Raw genomic sequence first — 23,695 nt, 5'->3', positions numbered from 1 at the left:
ACATGGCATTTATTCATGCACATGATAGCATGAAGGAGGACATAAAGGTATTAAGAGAGTACCACTTCTATATGAGTGATGATTAAACTCATTCATCAGATTTTGTGAAAGGATGTTTTAGATTTTTCTATGACAATTTGAGGGAAAGAGATGTAAGATACAATCAACACATTATATGGTCAAACAATTGCATCACACAATTCTAGAATGTAAGGACATTCTATTGGTTGAGTAGGATGCATGTGACAAGTGGAGTGCAACATTTTTGAAATTTCATCAAGGTGGTCCATAGAAAGGGAGAGCATGATGGTACTAGAGAATGTGTGAAAAGAGCCCTTAGTAGAGAGGAATTATAGTATGAAGGTGACACACTATTTGAAAATCTCGAAACAATTATCTAATGGTGCAATTCTATGATGGGACTAGGTAATACAAGCAAGTCTATGGTTTCTAGATATTTTTGGTTGATACATGAACCTAATATTGAAAAATTGCAAGATTGTTGTACACTTATAGGATCAAGTGAGATGCATTCATTTCAAAGTTTAAATACAATGTCACTAGCTATTCATGCTAGAAAGCATATATGTGTTTTCTCTTCTTTTATGCATCATTTATTGGATCAATGTGAATCAAAAGAGTGAGTTGACCAATGGTGTTATAGAACTTTGAATCTAATTGATTCATATCAATTGACTACATCACTACAACTCAACCATGTTGAAGCATCAATAGATTTTGAGCATGTATCTGACCTAGTTGAACTAGGTACTAAGTTATTAATTTAGTACTTGGTTAAAATAGATTACTTTCAATTTTGGCATTAACTTATCCTTCTATATAATGTAGGTCATGTATACATAGTTATTTCGTATAAGAATAATGATGAAGGAAAATATTACTCTCTTTTTCAGTGTATTGAGGCCAAAAATTAAACTAATAGCTATAGTCATAAATAGTGAGGATATTGAGTACCCAATAAGATTTTTCATTGTGATAGACACGTAGTTTAGAAGGTACTATATTTTTTCCCCTTCCATGAAGATCTCTTTAAGTAAATTTTTCATGTATAATGTATCAATTTTGACTTTAAATTATTTATACAATTAAATGTAGGCACCCTATCAAGAATTCTAGCATGTGGTTGTTTGAGGATTTTGAGACACACAAACATATTCTTCATTACTCTAACCTTATTGTTTTAAAAAATATTGAATTGATATCGTATTGTGGTAGGCCTCTTAACAAGAAGTTATTTAAAGTACATGAATATAATCATGAGGCAATAATTGATACAATAATGTTTAGATCTAATCTAGAACATTCCCTTGATTGATTGTGTGCTATATAGCTAAATCATTCTATATATGGTAGAATAATTTTGAAAATTTTGTATATATGTTATGCAAAATGTTGCAACTCTGTAGTGATGAGCATATGTAGATGCCATATTTTGTTTATAAAAAGGAGAAGAATGTAACATGTGAATATTTATATGCCATATTTTTATTAAAAATCTGATAAGAGATGTCACATGTGCATATTTAGAGGCAAAATTTTGTATATAAAGTGGATAAGAGATATAAATTTTGTGCATTAATGTTATAAATTTTTGCATTGAATTTATTGTTATGGTTATAAATTTGGATCTTGAACTCTTTTTCATGGGTTTGATGATAACGTCTCCTTAAATCAAAAATCCTGACATATTTTGTATATAAACCGATAAGAGATAAATTTTGTACATTGTTATATTTTGTTATTGTTATAAAATTGTGCATTGAATTTATTGTTATGGTTATAACTTTCTCTCCATAACTCTTTTTCATGGTTTTGGTGATAGCATTTCCTTAAAAAAAATTCAATTATCTTCAACTTATATGGATTTATAAGGGAAATACAAAGTTCATCTAATAGCTCTAATAACACCTAGATGGTTTTCCTCTTGCATTTTTCTCCCAACTTTCCCAAAACATTAGGAAAATAAATTATAGATTTTAGTACCCATTTGGCTTCCCTGCAACATATGAAAAGCTTTGATATCGTTGTTTTGGACCATGTCCTTGCTATAACACTATGGGACCCCTGTTTAAGCTTAAAATAGGCAACTACTATTTATACTTAACCCCTAAGTCCCCAACTTTGTACAATATCTACTTAGGTGACAAAACCATAGATTCAGTAGTTTTAAAGTTCCCTTGGCCTTGTTTATATTCCCAACCATCAAATATTCACCATTTTCTCCTAAAAATTAGGCCCTTCTAGAAATTCACTCTCCAAAAAGTTTCAAAATTGATTCTTTCAATGTACACCTTTAATTAAACATATATAACCAACATCAACTCACAAACTTACCCGTTGCTAAGGTAGATGACTTGCTAACTGCCCTTGCATCAACTTTATACCCTCAAACAATGATTTCTCATAGTATACACCCACCTATCCTTATTTCCTACACCTTATTTGATTAATTATGTATAATAAATTTTTACATTCGACCTTCAATTATCTTTACTACACCAATTAGATGTCCCTTGAACACTATCAACCACACTAAACAAAAGAGTCCCTAAGGGTCTCTAGCACCATCAGGATGTGATCTTTGAGTAAGAATATCTCTGAGCTCATGTAAGGTACTAAAAAACTATCAAATGCTATATGATCTTGTTGTTTAACCCTACAACAACCTATCTTAGGTTTTAGAGATTTGATATTTTTTGGATTTGGAATCCCTTTCTCGCCTAATGCCAAAAGTTGCAGTGTTACTCAGTTCAAATGAGCAAGGTTGTGTATATTTCAAACTGTTAGTCCTATGGTTGAATTGTCTACTTTTTTATCTATGGTTGGTCAATTTTAGGCTAGGGTCAACCTTATTTCACCCACAAAATCCCTCAGAATTTATCAACAACATTGAAAAGAAGAGTTCATAAAAGTCTCTAAGAACCTTTGGGATGAGATGTTTGAGAAAACATATCTCAGAACTTATGCACGGTATTAACAAACTATCAGGTTCTATAGGATCACATTATCAAGGCCTACAATAACCTATCTCATTTTTTAGAGATTTGAATTTGTTTGGACTTGGCGTCCCTTTCTTGCCTAATGCCAAAAGTTGCAGTGTTGCCAAGTTGAAATGAGAAAGGTTGTGTTTATTTCAAACCATTGGTCCTAGGATCAAATCATCTTCTTTGTTAGCTTTAGCTAGTTAGGTTTAGGCTAGGGTCAACCAAATTTCAGCCACAATGTCCCTTGGACACTATCAACCACATTGAACAGAAGCATTCATAAGGATCTCTAAGCACCATCGGACTGTGATCTTTGAGCAAGCATATCTTTGAGCTAGTGTAAGGTATTAAAAAAATGTTAGGTGCTAAATGGTCATGTTTTCTAGGCCTACCAGAACATATCTCTATATTTAGATATTTTACTTTGTTTGGATTTGGCATATGTTTCTTGACTAATGCCAAAAGTTATAGTGTTTCTCAGTTCAAATGAGCAAGGTTGTCTATATTTCAAACTCTTGGTCTTGGGATCAAATTGTCTACTCCATTGGCTTTGGTTGGCTAGCTTTAGGCTAGGTCCAACCTCATTTCAGCTATAATGTCCCTCTAATGGTATTGGCCACATTGAATAGAAGCATCCGTAAAGCTCTCTAAGCATTATCGGGCCATGATCATTGACACAAATACAAAAATCATGACATATTTTTACTATTCATGTCTAATTACATCAAAATAAATGACATATGAGTCTGATTACATGTTATAATGAATTTGATAAAAATGTTACATTTTTGTATGCACACACTAAACAAGTTGGATGGAAATTCAAGTTTAATGTATATCAAAATGAACAATATATTGTGCCATATTAATCATATAGTTACAAAAAGATGTTATGTCCCATTGGTATGCTGTAAAATTCAAATGTATACAAATATCAAATTTTCACAATAGAATTATCAAATGTGCACAATACAAATCTTGAATATATACAATTGAAAAGTTGAATATATACAAATTTTGAATGTGTACAATACAAATGCCAAATATGCACGATAAAAATTTCAAATATATACAATATAGAATTCAAATATATGTCAATGTCATGTAATGACCACACACACACACACACATATCTGTGTGTGTGTGTGTGTGTGTGTGTGTGTGTGGTCATTACATGACATTGACATATGTTTGACTTCTGTATTGTATATATTTGAAATTTTTATTATGCATATTTGACATTATACATATGTATATACATAAATATATACATATGTATATACATGTATATATATATACATATCTATATATATATACATATCTATCTATATATATATATATATACATAAGTATCTATATATATACATATGTATATATATAGATCTGTATATATATATATATATATGTGTGTGTGTGTGTGTGTGTGTGTGTGTGTGTATAGATATATATACATATATATACATATATATAAATATATATACATATACATATATATACATATACATATACATATACATATACATATACATATACATATACACATATATATATATGTATATATACATATACATATACATATATATATACTTATACATATATATATACATATACATATATATATATATATATTAGCATGTATATATATATGTGTGTGTATATATATATGTGTGTGTGTGTGTGTGTGTGTGTGTGTGTGTATGTATGGATATATAGATATATATATACATATATATGTATAGATATATATATACATATATATATGTATAGATATATATATACATATGTATATATGTATAGATATATATATACATATATATATGTATATATATACATATATAGATATGTATATATATATATATCTATATATCTATACATATATATATATATGTATAGATATATATATATATATATACATATATATATATATGTATATCTATATATGTACATATATGTACATATGTACATATGTATATGTACATATATGTACATATGTACATATGTACATATATATATATATATATATATATATATATATATACACACACACACACATATATATATATGTACATATGTACATATATATATATACACACACACACATATATATATATTAGTGTGTTGGATCATCAAAATTGAGCCTCTTTGTTATAGTCTATGGGTCACCAGGTATCTTTAGAAAAATTAAAATACCATATCAAATATCTTATCTATAAGTAATATGAAAATAACTAGAAATTGGGTTCTAAATTGCAGATAGTTGATTTTTTCATTACCTCATCCTTTTTCATGATAATAGGCTCCTTTATCAATGGGTGTGACTCCTTAAAAAATGATGAGGTAGAGTGACAATGGGAGACACAACTACTTGTGAATCAGTGCTAATGGGAGAAACAACCAATGATAAAACAATGCTAGTATGAGACACAATATTAAGTGATAAAATGTTAGGGATATATAAATGGAGTTAAAAAACAAATACATACTACAATTGAGTTGGATCTCTCATGCTAAAAGGAGGCACAAAAATTGATCGATCAGTGCTAGTATGAGGCACAACCAGTATAGTAAAAAATAAAGGGTTAGAATTATAGAGTGACATTAGGGATTCCAAATAGAGTAAAAATAAATAAATTTACTACAACCAAAGTTGGATCTCCCATGCTAACAAGAGGCACAACCAGTAATGAATTAGTGTTGGTATGAGGCACAACCTATATGGTAAGTGATAAAATGTTAAAATTATAGAGTGGCATTAGGGATTCAAAATAGAGTAAATAAACAAATATGTATTGCAGCCTAAGTTGGATCTCTCATGCTAGTAGGAGGCATAACCACTGATGAATCAATATTGGTGTGAGGCACAACCTATATGGTAAGCAATAAAATGTTAGAATTATAGAGTGGTATTAGGGATTCCAAATAGAGTAAGAAAAACAAATACATATTATAGCCTGAGCCAAATCTCCTATACTAGTAGGAGGCCCAACCACCAAAGAATTAGTGTTGGTATGAGGCATAGCCTATATGGTAGGTGGTAAAATGTTAGAATTGTAGAGTAGGTGGTAGGTATTTCTATCACACAGAAGCAATCCAAATTGAGATCACAAGAGGGCTTCAACTAAGAATCTACATGTATACTTCTAGCTTTCATTATGTTTGACCCAATCTTTGATGCTTAAGACTCCTAACAAAATGAAATGTGAAAGGATTTGTACAAAGTCTCAAAGAGTGTTGTAGTAGGTAAAAGATAAATAACACATGTTAATAAGCCAAAATTGTTGATAGTTACTATGAAAATGAAAATAAAACATGTACTTATTTGTAAATGAAACTATTTAATATGTATATAGAATAAATGCATACTCTAACCTAAAATTTATGAGAAGGAAAATATGAAATTTTATCTCTTCCATTTCCTCAATATCAAAAGTCTTAGGTGCATTCATCAACTCTACAAAACTAAATTATTTCTACATATATTCAACAAAAGATTCAACATGTATTCAACAATATTGAGTACATGTATATACATTCATTCATTATAAATTTCAAAATATAAACTTGACTTAAATTTAATACATTTTTTGTTTGGTTGTTCTTGTTGATTTTCTTCCCTTTCCACTAGATCTCAAGATGTAGAGTACCCCAAAGAAGAAACAAATATAACATAAGAGGAACCAATAAGAAACATATGTTACAAATGGTTATAATAACTAAGAGGGAGGGCATGAATCAGTTAGTCAAGGTCCATATGTACCATTTGAACTTTTGAACACAAACACTCATTGTTCAGTCTATCCTATTGTTGCTCGGTCTCTACTAGAAAATTACTCTCTAAAATATAACTTTATTTAATGGAAACATCATCAAATGTAAAATTTATAAAGCATTCAACACATATACACTAGGAATTTTACGTGAAAAACTAATCTATGAAAAACCACTAGAAACATGTCACTACTTTTCACTCTTTCAAAGTGAGCTTTGTAAGGAGCCAACCCTTTTAGAGGTTGCAAAACACATTGTTAAATGTGGTCTTGTTAAAGGATTTAATCACCATATTAGGAGTGGTCTTTTTAGATGACATTGATCATTCCATTTAAAATGTCACCTAGTTAAAGGATTTACACAGACCTTTAAGTCTTCCAAATGGCTATTAGGTAAACCTCTAGTAAAAGGATTTAAATACATGCTCTTTACAATGATTATAAAGAAAATAGTAGGATTGATCTATGTGATTAAAACTCACTTTGGAAGTTCATATATCTGTTTGGTTCATGTGCTAGCTCACTCATAAGCTCTCCATTGTCATCTCTATTCTTGATTCACCTAGCAACCCTTTCAGCAATAAACCTCCTCACATCAATAATACTTAAGCCTTCTACTTAGATTCACTTATCAACATCAGCATCATCTCTGCAAGCTTTCTTCTCTAGTTTTACATTCACTAACACTTGTGCACTTTTGATCAACCTTCTTCTATATGTCTCTATCACATACACTTGCACCCACACTCTTCTATATTTTGTTCAGCTCTATACCTCTTTAAATAGTAAATTTTTTCTTTACCATTTTCCATCATCACCATAGATCTTAGGGTTTCTTAGGGTTTACAATCAGGTTCAACACGATTTATTATATCTATCCATCATCTTGATCTTCTTCTAGAAATTTCTTTGGGATGTTTCTGTTAGGTATTTACCTAATCCTCACCTTTTATTTAATGATCCAACACATCATTCTTATCCTCAACATGGTTTAAATCTCCTAAAAAATCAACCAAGTTGGATAGATCTTTTGATTTCCTCAAATTCATTCTCATTATGTTACTCGACAATCTCAAAATTCTAACACTCGATCATCATTGAATTACCTGGCCATTGTGAAAACTTCTAACTTGGCATCAATATTCTTACTCGATCAATATTGTCTCTCATTCAACACTATATTTTTGTGGTAGTAACTCTACTTGGTTGACACTAGTATCACTCGACATTCCTTCACCTTGTACTCTATTGCTTGGCTTGGCTTAACTTTCTTGACATAAATAATCACTTTTCTTTATCAAAGTCTATCTAATAAAATGTTCATTGTTGCCTCTATTTCTTAACTCAACCTTTCCTCTAGGTTCTATTGTTATGAGAATTTTCACAAATCCTCTTCATCAATCAAATAGATATGGCATTTATTTAACATCAATGATAGAACAACAATTCAACATTCCAATTGTAAGTTTCCAACAACAACATAAGTTCAAGTGAAAGTGCAAAATTGATAGGTGTGTAAGCTATGATACCACATAGCTATCAAGGCCAAAGTAAATGGAAAAAACATGGCATCATCAACTTGAGAAATTCCAGCCCTTGACAAGCCCTATAAAATAGTAAAGAGTATTGTTATAAATATGAGATAATGTTGTTAATAGAAAGAAGGAACAATAAATTAAAAAATATCATAGGAGACCAAGAAGACACAAGAAGGACTTGAAGGATAAGATTGGAAGGCTAGTTGGAAGATAGGAAAATTTAGGGCTGAAAAAGGCTACAAGGCCAAAATTTAAAATAAAGAGATTGAGAAGTAAAAGAGAGATGAGAATGAAATTTTGGCACCTTGTCAAAAAATAGAAGTGTAGATTCATGATCTCCATACTCTTGCAAGACACCCTATGTGATATGAGGGTTGATAGGTTCTTTTATTAGGATGGCTATATGAAGGATGAACTCATAAGATTCATAATATGGGGTTTGGGTAATGCTAGGAGAAAGAAATGTGTATGGGAATTGGATGGATTTGATCAATGGTAGGATTTATATGGTGGTAGGAGATAAAAGAGGATTTATAAGAGGGATTTAAATAATGGTAGGAAATGGAGGAGGATTTATAAGTGGGTTGGATGAAAGAGGGTGATAGTTATAGGACATGGAAGAGGAATAATGGGTGATCACTTGATGGAAAGGTTTGAGTGTGCTAGCAACTTTACATGACATAATTAGATGCCATGACTTGTCAACTTAACTTGGACATGGATATTCTATTGGCTTACTTATAAAACTTCTTAGAGACTAGATGTTTGTTGTAAAAAAATTAAGAAATAATATTTAGGGAACTTTGTATTATTAGTGTCATACCAATTAAGAAATAATATTTCAAATCTAGTTATGGGACATGGAAGAGGAATGATGGGTGCGGGAAAAGGAAAGGTTTTAGTGTGCTAGAAACTTCACATGATGTAATTAGATGACATGACTTGCCAACTTAAATTGGACATGGATATTCTATTAGCTTCCTTGTAAAACTTCTTACAAATTGGGTGTTCATTGTAAAATAATTAAGAAACAACATTTAAGAAACTTTCTGTTGCTAGTGTCATATCCATTTAGAAACAATATTTCAAAGCCAATGTATTATTGTTGATGCAATGAAAGGTACAAGAATCCCCAAAGAAGATTTCCTAGCCCCTAGTAAATAACTACATAGTGGAAACACAACAAAAATGTAAGATTTGATATGAAATCTCAACTCTTTATTCATAAAATAACTAATTACATGCAATATGCTTGATTGTAAGGCCTTCCGGGTTAGGGCCAAATACAAACAACAATTACAATATTAGTCGTGCAAGATACCACAAGATCCAAACCAAACACTGCTCCTAGCTAGCCCAGATTTGCACTCTAGAAGAAAATGATCAAGGAAATCTTAACTTATGCTCACAAGCCCACCAAGTAATCTCCTAGTTTTCAAGCCTTAACCACTAGCTCTTCAAATTTTTCATCTACCCTTCATCCTCTTCTCTAAGTTGGATGATCATAATACTTAAAGACTCCACACAACTACCTACTTATACCCAACTAAGCCACAAGTCATCCCAGATCCTTACAAACTAAATTAAATCCCTTACATCAAATATATGTTGAGCCACAAGTTGGCTACAACATAGATTAAATACCCATATGTAAATTAAATGCCAAAAGTCAATTCATAGACAAATCAACACTAATAAGAACCAAGACCAAGCTAAGTGCTAGAGAAAACTAGGATGAGCATCAACCAAACCATAAGGAATGCCAAGCTCCCAGAGCATGTCGAGCTCTATAGTGTATGTCGAGATCCTAGTTTCTTCCAAGTTGCATGGAGTATGTCGATCTTCCAGTGTTTGCTAAGCTCTTTCAGAGACCAAGCACCATTTTTTGGTGACTAAGTTCACAACACTTAACCAATATACCTCCAACCATGCAGGATTACAAGAATGCCTAGGATACTCCTACATCAAACACCCCAGGTTTGAAAATATTTTCTGAGTAGCTGGAAGAACATCTTTTGTTATTTAGTACATTAATCCCAAATTGATTCTTTAGACACATATTCTCCAAGTCCTTAACTTGTGCACTCTTTTCTTTGTTTTTCTTCTGCTTGTTCACATCCATCCTCATTGTGCTATAGGTCTGATTTCCATACTAATCTCCAACCATCTAATAATTTTTCGACAAAACTTGGTTGCTAATAATCAGGTTCCACCTATCAAGCTCTTCATTCAATAAAGGAATTAGGGAATACTTACTGCCACCTTTCTCAATAGTAAACACAATCTTGACATAATCATGGACAACCTTCCAATCATACTGCCAAGTTCTACCAAGCAAAACATGACAAATATTCATTTCCAAAATGTTACACAACACTTGATCCTTATATTTCCCAATCTAGAATTGAACAAGGCATTTCTCCCTCACTTCTAAAGCATGCTCACCTTGCACCCATCCAATACTATAAGGATAAGGGTCTCTCACTCTAACCAATTTTCTGAACCATCTCCTCAGTAACAAGGTTATCATTACTACCACAATCCATAATTAGCTTGAAAACTTTACCATCAAACTTACAATGGTTCCTAAACAAAGTAGTCCTCTGAAAAGAATCCAGTGTCCTCTAAGCAATCAATACTCACAGAGCTAGGACACTCTATCCTTGCTCAGGTTGACTTTCTTGGATTGCAACCTCATTCACAAAAACAACTTTCCTACCATGAGGAAATTCAAAAGAGTTATGCCCTACTTCACAACATCTAAAATAATTACCACTAAATCAACCTTCACTTGTCTTTCCCTTTTGATCAATAGGTTTTGGTTCACCTCCAACACTTGTTTTAGCATTTTCCAAGTTATCTTGCTTCTCCTTTCCTCTAGCATTACTTTGAGTTTTCCTCTTCAACTTGTCTTCTACCTTCAAAGCATACTGATAAGCATCCTCAACTAAAGAAATATTCATCATACCCAACTCATCTTGAATATTGAATCTCAAACCATTAACATTTACTAAGCTACCTTCTTCTTTGACAATTCTCTATGTCGAGACTGAATAGTCAACTTGTTGAATTCCTTGATATAATATTTCATAGTTATATATTTTTGGTTCAGATTCTACAACCTCTTAAACAACTCAAGTTCATAATTAGCTTGAATGAACTTAGCCTTCAATTTAGTCACCATCAATCTCTGACTCGTGATCTTCGTTTCAACTTCTTCTTCTTTATCTCTTTGTAGTTCTTTTCGCCAAAGAGTAACATGTCTCTTCAACTTATTCTATACCAACCTCACTCTGAGGGGATCACGAATATCCTCCAACTTAATGTAGTCTTCCAATTCACCAATCTAATCAATTAGGTCTTCAAGATTCAAAGTACCTGAGAAATTAGAAACCTTCATCTTATGCTTCAACTTGAAGTGAGATCCAATTCTAGCAAACTTACCAGCCCTAGTTCCTATAGGTCTCTCCACACGATAAGTTCTATCCTCACCACTAGATCTAGTAACTTCAAAGTCTTCGGCTACTTCCTCATAGCCATCTTTAGTACCCACATGACTAGGTACACCACCTAAATTAATCACAATTTTAGTAATCATATCACTCTTCATCAATGCAATCTCACATCTAAATTCTACTCTAATCTTCTCTTAGATCTAGTCTTCCACAACATCACTAAGATCATCGATTGTCGCAGGGTCCAATATTCTTGGAGGCATCTTCCAAAATTTTTGCAAATCCATAGAAATAGATTCATCAATCTAAAAGATTAATCAACTCCACAAGATCAACCTTCTCCAACCCAAGATCCTAGTGTAGACTACCTCACCTTTGGCAATCTGTCAACATGCTTAGGAATAACCTTTTCTCTAATAACACCTGATTCAAGGCAAGACAAGAGAATCTCCAAAGGAGATGTCTTAGCCCCCAAAAAAAACCACATAGTGGAAAAAAAAAACAAAAATGCAAGATTTGGTGCCAAATCACAAGTCTTTATTCATAAAATAATTGATTACATGCAATATGCCAAGCTATAAGGCCTTCCGGGTTAGGGCTAAGTTCAAACAATAATTACAATATTAGTTCTATAAGATCCCATAAGATCTAACCCAAACATTACTCCCAACTATTCCAAATTTTCACTCTAGAAGAAAACTACCAAGGAAATATTAACTTGTTCTTGCAAGCCCACCAAGTAGTCTCCTAGTTTTCAAGCCTCAGTCACTAGCTCTTCAAAGTTTTCATCTACCCTTCATCCTGTTCACCAAGTTAGATGATCATAATTCTTAAAGAATCCACAAAACCCACTCCTTATACCCAACTAAGACACAAGTTATCCTATCTCCTTACAAACTAAATTAAATCCCTCACATTAAATATATGTTGAGCCACAACTTAGCTACAACAAAAATTAAATATCCATACATAAATTAAATGCCAAAACTTAGCTCATAGACAACTCAGCACCAATAGGTACCAAGACCAAGCTGGGTGCCAGAGAAAACTAAGTTGAGCATTAGCCAAACCATAAGCAATGTCAAGGTCACAAAGCATGTCAAGCTCCTAGAGCATGTCGAGCTCCATAGATTATGTCAAGTTGCATAGAGTATATTGAGTTCCTAGTGTCTCTCAAGCTCCTTCATAGACCGTGTACCACTGTTTGGTGATTGAGTCCACAATACTTAACTAGAATACCTCCAACCATGCAAGATTACAAGAAATTCTAGGATGCACCTGAATCAGTTTTAATTTTCATAATATTTTAAAAACTTTACCCCAGGTGTTCTTTCTCATAGCAACACACCTCTAGAAAATCAAGTTCTATGTGTTGTCCTTGTACCACTTGATATACCCTACATTGAATATTAATCACATATCAATATAGAGTGATCTATAAAATAAAATAAATATTTACTTTTACAATATTTAGTTGATTAAATAATATCTTGTCAAAACTTAAATAAACAAGCCCATGTTTGGGTATGTGCAGGATCATGGTGCACCAAACTATGGCCTTAAGTGGTAGTGAAAAATCAACAAATCAGGTTTATGTCAACTTGACACATAATTTTGAAGTGGTTATGGACTTTATATCAAAAATTTGTAAGAAAATAATCTGTAAGAAATTGAATTTAGTTTCTAAACTACCAGGCCTTATCAGGAGAAAAAAATAATTAATTGGTCAAAATTTTGAATTTTAATGCAGTACTAAGAAAATTTCAGGGCAAAAATAAAAAGTAGGTGTATGTCTGACCACCTTAATCAAAATCAAATTATAATATTTTTTTAATATAATTATAGATATGAAAAGTAGACTCATGCCCGGATGTGACGCATATTTTTCGATATTTTTATTCTAAATAAATAATTAACTATGAATTTTCTACCAAAACTTTTTCGAAAAAAAAAAAGTCCCGTGTATGACCACCCTAACTAATAGAAAATTTTACCAAATTTAAATTTTTATTTTTTTTTCTTATACTAGCCGAAGTATAGAATGTGACGCAACTTTTAGATTTAAAAAATGTTATACCGTTTGAAAGTTATAGCTATTTTTTAATCAGTATGTCAATTAGCACTTTACAATTATCTTCATTGATAATTAACTAATAAATACTTATCGAACTCAAAATTTGACAAAAATTATATTTATGGAATCTAGAGATCGATATTAAAAAACCCTTTTCATTTTATTCAATTTCGATCAAAATAACATTGTCAGAAGGCTACCCGAAATCTAAGTATCACAAAAACCCTCTTCAAACACGTCTTTTGGGTTGACCGGGTAGACTTGGTATTTACCAAGCCTAATCAGATATCCGATTGCAAATCGTATATCCGATTTGAAATCAGATATCCGATATGTTGAGGTGGGCAAATTTAAAATCTCAACCCATTTTGTAGGGAAAATTGAGTTTAAACGTCACAACTTATTATTTCTAAATTATTTCACTTATATTACTATGTAAAGATGTATTTTAATATATTATATATATAATAATGTAATGTAAAAATATAAGAAATAATCTAACAATATATACTAATATATTATGTTAATCTTATTACAATCTATAAATATAATTTATATTATTATTATTTTTACTAAATATAATAATGTAATTTATATATATATAAAATACGTATTATATATTATTATATTAATATATATATAATAACGTAATATTTTCATTAAATATAATATGCATTATATATTATTATATTAATATGTATAATAATATATTATATATATATAATAACGTAATATATTAAATATAAATATATAATATGTATTATATATATTATTATATTAATATGTATGTTATTAATATGTATATATATATATAATAACATAATATTTTCATTAAATATAATAAAGTAATATATATATATATATATATATATATGTTATTAATCTATATATAATAACGTAATATTTTTATTAAATATAATAATGTAATATATATATATATATATATATATATAATTATATTAATATGTATGTTATTAATAGATATGTATATTATTAATATATATGAGTCAAAGGGGGTCATAGGTCAACAATTGAACCCTTTTGACGCATTAAACGACGACATGTGTCCTTAGGGGTCCTAAGAGCCCTAGAGAAATATTACAATGGTTAATATGGGTCAAAGAGGGTCATAAGGTGACCTATGACCCCTTTTGACTGATTAAATTATGATATATGTCCCTACGGGTCCTAGGACACCGAGGGACATATTTGAATCGTTCATATGGGTCAAAGGGGGTCATAGGGTGACCTATGACCCCCTTTGACCCATTAAATGATGACATATGTCTCTAGGGGTCCTAGGACCCCTAGGGACATATTCGAATGGGTAATATAAGTCAAAGGGGGTCATAAGTCCCTTTGACCCATTAAATGATGACATATTTCCCTAGGGGTTCTAGGACCCCTAGGGACATATTCGAATGGGTAATATGGGTCAAAGGGGGTCATAGGGTGACCTATGAGTCGCTTTGACCAATTAAACGATAACATATGTCTCTAGGGGTCCTAGAACCCCTAGGGACATATTCGAATGGGTAATGTAGGTCAAAGGGGGTCATAGGGTGACCTATGACCCTCTTTGACCCATTAAACGACAACATATGTCAGTAGGGGTCCTCAGACCCCTAGAAACATATTTGAATGGGTCATATGGGTCAAAAGGGGTTTTGACCCATATGAACGATTCAAATATGTCGCTAGGGGTCCTAGGACCCCTAGGGACATATTCGAATCATTCATATGGGTCAGGGGGGTCATAGGTGACCTATGACCCCCTTTGACCCATTAAATGATGACATATGTCTCTAGGGGTCCTAGCACCCCTAGGGACATATTCGAATTGTTCATATGGGTCAAAAGAGGTCACAGGGTGACGTTTGACCTCCTTTGACCCATTAAACGACGACATATGTCTCTAGGGGTCCTATAACCCCTGGGGACATATTCAAATCGTTCATATGGGTCAAAGGGGGTCATAGAGTGACCTATGACACCCTTTGACCCATTAAATGACGACATATGTTCCTAGGGGTCTTAGGACCCTTAGGGACATATTTGAATCGTTCATATGGGTCAAAGGGGGTCATAGGATGACCTATGACCCCCTTTGACCCATTAAACGATGACATACCCCTTTGACCCATATGAACGATTCGAATATGTCCTGAGGGGTCCTAAGACCCCTAGGGAAATATTCGAATCGTTAATATGGGTCAAAGGGGGTCATAGGGGGACCTATAACGCCCTTCAACCCATTAAACGATGACATATGTCCTTAGGGGTCCTGGGACCCCTAAAGACATATTTGAATTGTTCATATGGGTCAAAGGGTGTCATAGGGTGCCCTATGACCCCCTTTGACCCATTAAATGATGACATATGTCCCTAAGGGTCCTAGGGACATATTCGAATGGGCCATATGGGTCAAAGGGGGTCATAGATCACCCTATGACCCCCTTTGACCCATTAAACGATGAAATATGTCCCTAGGGTTCCTAGGACCCATAAGGACATATTTGAATCGTTCATATGTGTCAAAGTGGGTCATAGGGTGACCTATGACCCCTTTGACCTATTAAACGATGACATATGTCCCTAGGGGTTCTACGACCCCTAGGGACATATTCGAATGGGTAATATGTGTCAAAGGGGGTCATAGGGTGACCTATGACTCTCTTTGACCCATTAAACGACAACATATGTCTCTAGGGGTCCTAGAACCCCTAGGGACATATTCGAATGGGTAATATGGGTCAAAGGGGTTCATAGGGTGACCTATGACACTCTTTGACCAATTAAACAACAACATATATCGCTAGGGGTCCTCAGACCCCTAGGAAGATATTCGAATGGGTCATATGGGTCAAAGGGGGTCATAGGTGACCCATTAAACGATGACATATGTGTCTAGGGGCCCTAGAACCCCTAGGGACATATTCGAATTGTTCATATGGGGTCCTAGAACCCCCAGGGACATATGTCATTGTTTAATGAGTCAAAAGGAGTCATAGGTCACCTATGACCCCATTTGACCCATATGAATGATTCGAATATGTCCCTAGGGGTTCGAGAACTCCTAGGGACATATGTCATCGTTTAATGGGTCAAAGGGGGTCATAGGTCACTCTATGACCCCCTTTGACTCATATGAACAATTCGAATATGTCCCTAAGGGTTTAGGACCCCTAGAGACATATGTTGTCATTTAATGCATCAAAGGGGATCATAGGTCACCCTATGACCCCCTTTGACCCATATGACCCATTCAAATATGTTCCTAGGGGTCCAAGGACACCTCGCGACATATGTCATCGTTTAATGGGTCAAAGAGGGTCATAGGACACCCTATGACCCCCTTTGACCCATATGACACATTCGAATATGTTCCTAAGGGTCCGAGGACCCCTAGCGACTTATTTCATCGTTTAATGGGTCAAAGGGTGTCATAAGGCACCCTATGACTCCCTTTGACCCATATGAACGATTTGAATATGTCCCTAGGGGTTATAGGACCCTTAGAGACATATGTCATCGTTTAATGGGTCAAAGGGGGTCATAGGTCACCTTATGACCCCCTTTGACCCATATGAACAATTTGTATATGTCCCTAGGGGTTTTAGGACCCCTAGAGACATATGTCATCGTTTAATGGGTCAAAGAGGGTTATAGGTCACCCTATGACCCACTTTGACCCATATGACCCATTCGAATATGTTCTTAGGGGTCCGAGGACCCCTAGTGACATATGTTGTCGTTTAATGGGTCAAAGAGGGTCCTATGACCCCTTTTGACCCATATTACCCATTCGAATATGTCCTTGGGGGTTTTAGGACCCCTAGGGACATATGTTGTCGTTTGATGGGTCAAAGAGAGTCATAGGTCCCCCTATGACCCCCTTTGACCCATATCACCCATTCGAATATGTCCCTAGGAGTCCTAGAACCCCCAAGGACATATGTCGTCGTTTAATGGGTCAAATAGGGTCATAGGTCACCCTATGACCCCCTTTGTCCCATATGAATGATTCAAATATGTCTTTGTGGGTCCTAGGACCCCTAGGCACATACGTCATCATTTAATGGGTCAAAGGGTGTCATAAGGCACCCTATGACCTCCTTTGACCTATATGAACGATTCGAATATGACCCTAGGGACATATGTCATTGTTTAATGGGTCAAAGGGGGTTATAAGTCAACCTATGACACCATTTGACCCATATGGCCCATTCGAATATGTCCCTAGGACCATTAGGGACATATGTCATCATTTAATGAGTCAAAAGGTGTCATAGGGCACCCTATGACCTCCTTTGACCCATATGAACATTTCGAATATGTCCTCAGGGGTCTGAGGAACCCTAAGGACATATGTCATCGTTTAATGGGTCAAAGGGTGTCATAGGTCACCCTACGACCCCTTTTGACCCATATGAACGATTCGAATACGTCCCTAAGGGTTATAAGACCCGTAGAGACATATGTCATCATTTAATGGGTCAAAGAGAGTCATAGGTCACCCTAGGACCCCCTTCAACCCATATGAACAATTCGAATATGTTCCTAGGGGTTCTAGGACCCCTAGAGACATATGTCATCGTTTAATTGGTCAAAGGGGGTCATAGGTCACCCTATCACCCCCTTTGACCCATATGACCCATTCGAATCTATTCCTAGGGGTCTGAGGACCTCTAGCAACATATGTCGCCATTTAATGTGTCAAAGGGTGTCATAGGTCACCCTATGACCGCCTTTGACCCATATGAATGATTCAAATATATTCTTAGGGGTCCTAGGAGCCTTAGGGACATATGTCATCGTTTAATGCGTCAAAGGGGGTCATACGTCATCCTATGACCCCCTTTGACCCATATGAAAAATTTGAATATGTCCCTAAGGGTTATAGGACCCCTAGAAACATATGTCATCATTTAATGGGTCAATGGGTGTGATAGGTCACCCTATGACCCCTTTTGACCCATATGAATGATTTGAATAAGTCCCTATGGGTTATAGGACCCCTAGAGATATATGTCATCGTTTAATGGGTCAAAGGAGGTCATAAGTCACCTTATGACCCCCTTTGACCCATATGAATAATTCGAACATGTCTTTAGAGGTTCTAGTACCCCTAAAGAGATATCTCATCGTTTAATGGGTCAAAGGGGGTCATAGGTCACCCTATGACCGCCTTTGACCCATATGACTCATTCGAATATGTTCCTAGTGGTCTGAGGACCCGTAGCGATATATGTCATCGTTTAATGGGTCAAAGAGGGTCACAGGTCACACTATGACCCCCTTTGACCCATATGAACAATTTGAATATGTCCCTAGGGGTTCGAAGACCCCTAGAGACATATGTTGTCATTTAATGGGTCAAAGAGGGTCATAGGTCACCCGATGACCCCATTTGACCCATATGACCCATTCGAATATGTTACTAGGGGTTCGAGGATACCTAGCGACATATGTTGTCTTTTAATGGGTCAAATAGGGTCATAGGTCACCTTATGACCCCTTTTGACCCTTATTACCCATTTGAATATGTCCCTAGGGGTTCTAGGACCCCTGGAGACATCTGTTGTTGTTTAATGGGTCAAAGAGAGTCATAGGTCACCCTATGACCTCCTTTGACCCATATTACCCATTCGAATATGTCTCTATGGGTCTTAGAAACCCTAGGGACATATGTCATCGTTTAATGGGTCAAAGGGGGTCATAGGTCAACCTATGACCCTGTTTGACCCATATGAATGATTCAAATATGTGCTTATGGGTCCTACGACCCCTAGGGACATATGTCATAGTTTAATGGCTCAAAGGGTGTCATAAGACACCCTATGACCCCCTTTGACCCATATCAATGATTCGAATATGTCCATAGGGGTCTTAGGACCCCTAGAGACATATGTCGTCATTTAATGGGCAAAGGTGGTCATAAGTCACCCTATGACGCCCTTTGACCCATATGGCCCATTCGAATATGTCCCTACGACGCTTAAGGACATATGTCATCGTTTAATGGGTCAAAGGGGGTCATAGGGCACCCTATGACACCCTTTGACCCATATGAACAATTTGAATATGTCTTTTGGGGTCCCAGGACCCCTAAGGACATATGTCATCGTTTAATGGGTCAAAGGGTGTCATAGGTGACCCTATGACCCCCTTTGATCCATATGAATGATTCGCATATGTCCCTAGAAGTTATAGGACCCCTAGCGACATATGTCATCGTTTAATGGGTCAAATGTGGTCATAGGTCACCCTATGACTCACTTTGACCGATATGAATGATTCAAATATGTTCTTAGGGGTCCTAAGACCCCTAGGAACATATGTCATCGTTTAATGGGTCAGAGGGTGTCATAGGTCACCCTATGACCCCCTTTGACCCACATAAATGATTTGAATACGTCCCTAAGGATTTTAGGACCCTTAGCGACATATGTCGTCATTTAATGGGTCAAAGGGGGTCATAGGTCACCCTATGACCCCCTTTGACCCATATGAACAATTCGAATATGTCCCTAGGGGTTCTAGGACCCTTAGAGACATGTCATCATTTAATGGGTCAAAGCGGGTCATAGGTCACCTAATGACACCCTTTGACCCATATGACCCATTCGAATATGTTCCTATGAGTCCAAGGACCTCTAGACACATATGGCATCATTTAATGGGTCAAAGGGGGTCATAGGTCACCCTATGACCCGCTTTGACCCATATGAATGATTCAAATATATCCCTAAGTGTCCTAGGACCCCTAGGGATATATGTCATCGTTTAATGGGTCAAAGGGGGTCATAGGTCACCCTATGACCCCCCCCTTTGACCCATATGAACAATTCGAATATGTCCCTATGGGTTATAGGACCCCTAGAGACATTTATCGTCGTTTAATGGGTCAAAGGGGGTCATAGGTCACCTTATGACCCCTTTTGACCCATATAACCCATGCGAATATGTTCCTAGAGGTCCGAGGACCTCTAGTGACATATGGCATCATTTAATGGGTCAAAGGGGGTCATAGGTCACCCTATGACCCCCTTTGACCCATATGAACAATTCGAATATGTCCCTAGTTGTTTTAGGACCCCTAGAGACATCTGTCATCATTTAATAGGTAAAAGGGGGTCATAAGTCACCCTATGACCCCAAACTCCTAGGGACATATTCGAATTGTTCATATGGGTCACAGGGGGTCATAGGGTGACCTATGACCCCCTTTGACCCATATGAACAATTCGAATATGTCCTTAGGGGTTCTAGGACCCCTAGAGACATATGTCGTCATTGTTCATATGGGTCAAAGCGGGTCATAGGTCACCCTATGACCCCCTTGACCCATATGACTCATTCGAATATGTTCCTAGGGGTCTGAGGACCTCTAGCGACATATGACATCGTTTAATGGGTCAAAGGAGGTCATAGGTCACCCTATGACCCCCTTTGACCCATATGAACGATTCGAATGTCCCTAGGGGTCCGAGGAGCCCTAGCGGGGGCATCGAGTTCTCTGACGGTCTCTCCCTTTGTCCTCCCACACCGCCACCGGGGGTTCAGGCGGGTGGCACCCCCAGGGAGCTTCCTTTCTTTCCTGTCTAGCTCACTTTCTTTCTCCTTGTCCTCGGGGTTCAGGCTGATCGTGCGTGCAGAGGCCAAACAATCCTTTGCACGAGCCCCTACAATTAATTCTATGGGGGAGTTCCATCCAACTATTAGCCCAACCAATCTATAGGGCGAGATGCATTTGTCTTGCCTCCACTTCTGAACCCTCTGCACCATCAATTTGTTTTTTTACAACTATATGTTTGTTGTGTTGTGTTGTAAAAAAGGCGAGCAGTTCCCTAAAATTCTATGGACTAGTTTCTAATTATATGGGGCCGGGGCCCACCCACAATAATATGAAAGAAGGGCGGGCAAGGAAGAGTTTAGAGCTCTGGTCCAGAAGAGCATCCAGGAATTGGTTTCTGGTTTCTAGCCTTTCTTTCCCTCGCCGCTCCTTGTTCTCTTGTCCGACCATGCTACCTATAGATAGTAGGGGCCCATGAAGAGTTGAAACCTAGCACCTACGGCGTTTAATTTGTCAATGTGACCTATGACCCCCTTTGACCCATATGAACGATTCGAATATGCTCCTAGGGTTTATAGGAACCCTACAGACATATGTCATCATTTAATGGATTAAATAGGGTCATATGTCACCCTATGACCCCCCCTTTGACCCACATGAACAATTCGAATATGTCCCTACGGGTTCTAAGACCCCTAATGACATATGTCGTCATTTAATGGGTCAAAGGGGGTCATAGGTCACCCTATGACCCCCTTTGACCCATATGACCCATTCGAATATGTTCCTAGGGGTCTACAACCTCTAGTGACATATGGCGTTGTTTAATGGGTCAAAGGGGGTCATAGGTCACCGTATGACCCCCTTTGACTCTTATGAACAATTCGAATATGTCCCTAGGGGTTTTAGGACCCCTAGAAACATATTTCGTCGTTTAATTGATCAAAGGGGGTCATGGGTCACCCTATGACCCCCTTTGAACCATATGAACAATTCGAATATTTTTCTAGGGTTTCTAGGACCCCTAGAGACATATGTCATCGTTTAATGGGTCAAATGGGGTCATAGGTCACCTTATGACCCTCTTTGACCCATATGACCCATTCGACTATGTTTCTATGGGTCCGAGGACCTCTAGAGACATATGGTGTCGTTTAATGGGTCAAAGTGGGTCATATGTCACCCTATGGCCCCCTTTGAACTATATGAATGATTCGAATATATCCCTAAGGGTCCTAGGACCCCTAGGGACATCTGTCGTCATTTAATGGGTCAAAGGGTGTCATAGTTCACCCTATCACTCTCTTTGACCCATATGAACAATTCAAATATGTCCCTAAGGATTATAGGATCTAAAGAGACATATGTCATCATTTAATGGGTCAAAGGGGGTCATAGGTCACCCTATAACCCCCTTTGACCCATATGACCCATTCAAATATGTTCTGAGGGGTCCGAGGACCTCTAGTGACATATGTCGTTATTTAGTGGGTCAAAGGGGGTCATAAGTCACCCTATGACCCGCTTTGACCCATATGAATGATTCGAATATATCCCTAGGGGTCCTAGGACCCCTAGGGAGATATGTCATCGTTTAATGTTTCAAAGGGTGTCATAGGTCACCCTATGACTCCCTTTGACCCATATGAACGATTCGAATATGTCCCTAAGGGTTATAGGACCCCTAGAGACATTTATCGTCATTTAATGGGTCAAAGGGGGTCATAAGTCACCCTATGACCCCCTTTGACCCATATGAACAATTCAAATATGTTCCTAAAAGTTTTAAGACCCCTAGAGACATATGTTGTCATTTAATGGGTCAAAGGGGTCATAGGTCACCCTATGACCCCCTTTGACCCATATGACCCATTCAAATATGTTCTTAGGGGTCCGAGGACCCCTAGCGACATATGTCATCGTTTAATGGGTCAAAAAGGGTCATAGGTCACCTTACGACCCCCTTTGACCCATATTACCCATTTAATATGTCCCTAGGGGTTCTAGGACCCTTAGAGACATATGTTGTCATTTAATGGATCAAAGAGAGTCATAGGTCACCCTATGACCCCTTTTCACCCATATTATCCATTCAAATATGTCCCTAGGGGTTCTAGAACCCCTGGGGACATATGTCGTTGTTTAATGCGTCAAATAGAGTCATAGGTCACCCTATGACCCCCTTTGACCCATATGAACGATTCGAATATGTCCCTAGGGGTTCCAAGACCCCTAAGGACATATGTCATCATTTAATGGGTCAAAGGGGGTCATAGGTCA

Source organism: Cupressus sempervirens, chromosome 4 (assembly GCF_028749045.1).
Source record: "Cupressus sempervirens isolate cs-2001-9-10 chromosome 4, ASM2874904v1, whole genome shotgun sequence".
In the NCBI taxonomy this organism is placed as follows: domain Eukaryota; kingdom Viridiplantae; phylum Streptophyta; class Pinopsida; order Cupressales; family Cupressaceae; genus Cupressus; species Cupressus sempervirens.
The sequence above is the reverse complement of the archived record's forward strand: the minus strand, read 5'-3'. Positions refer to the sequence as shown.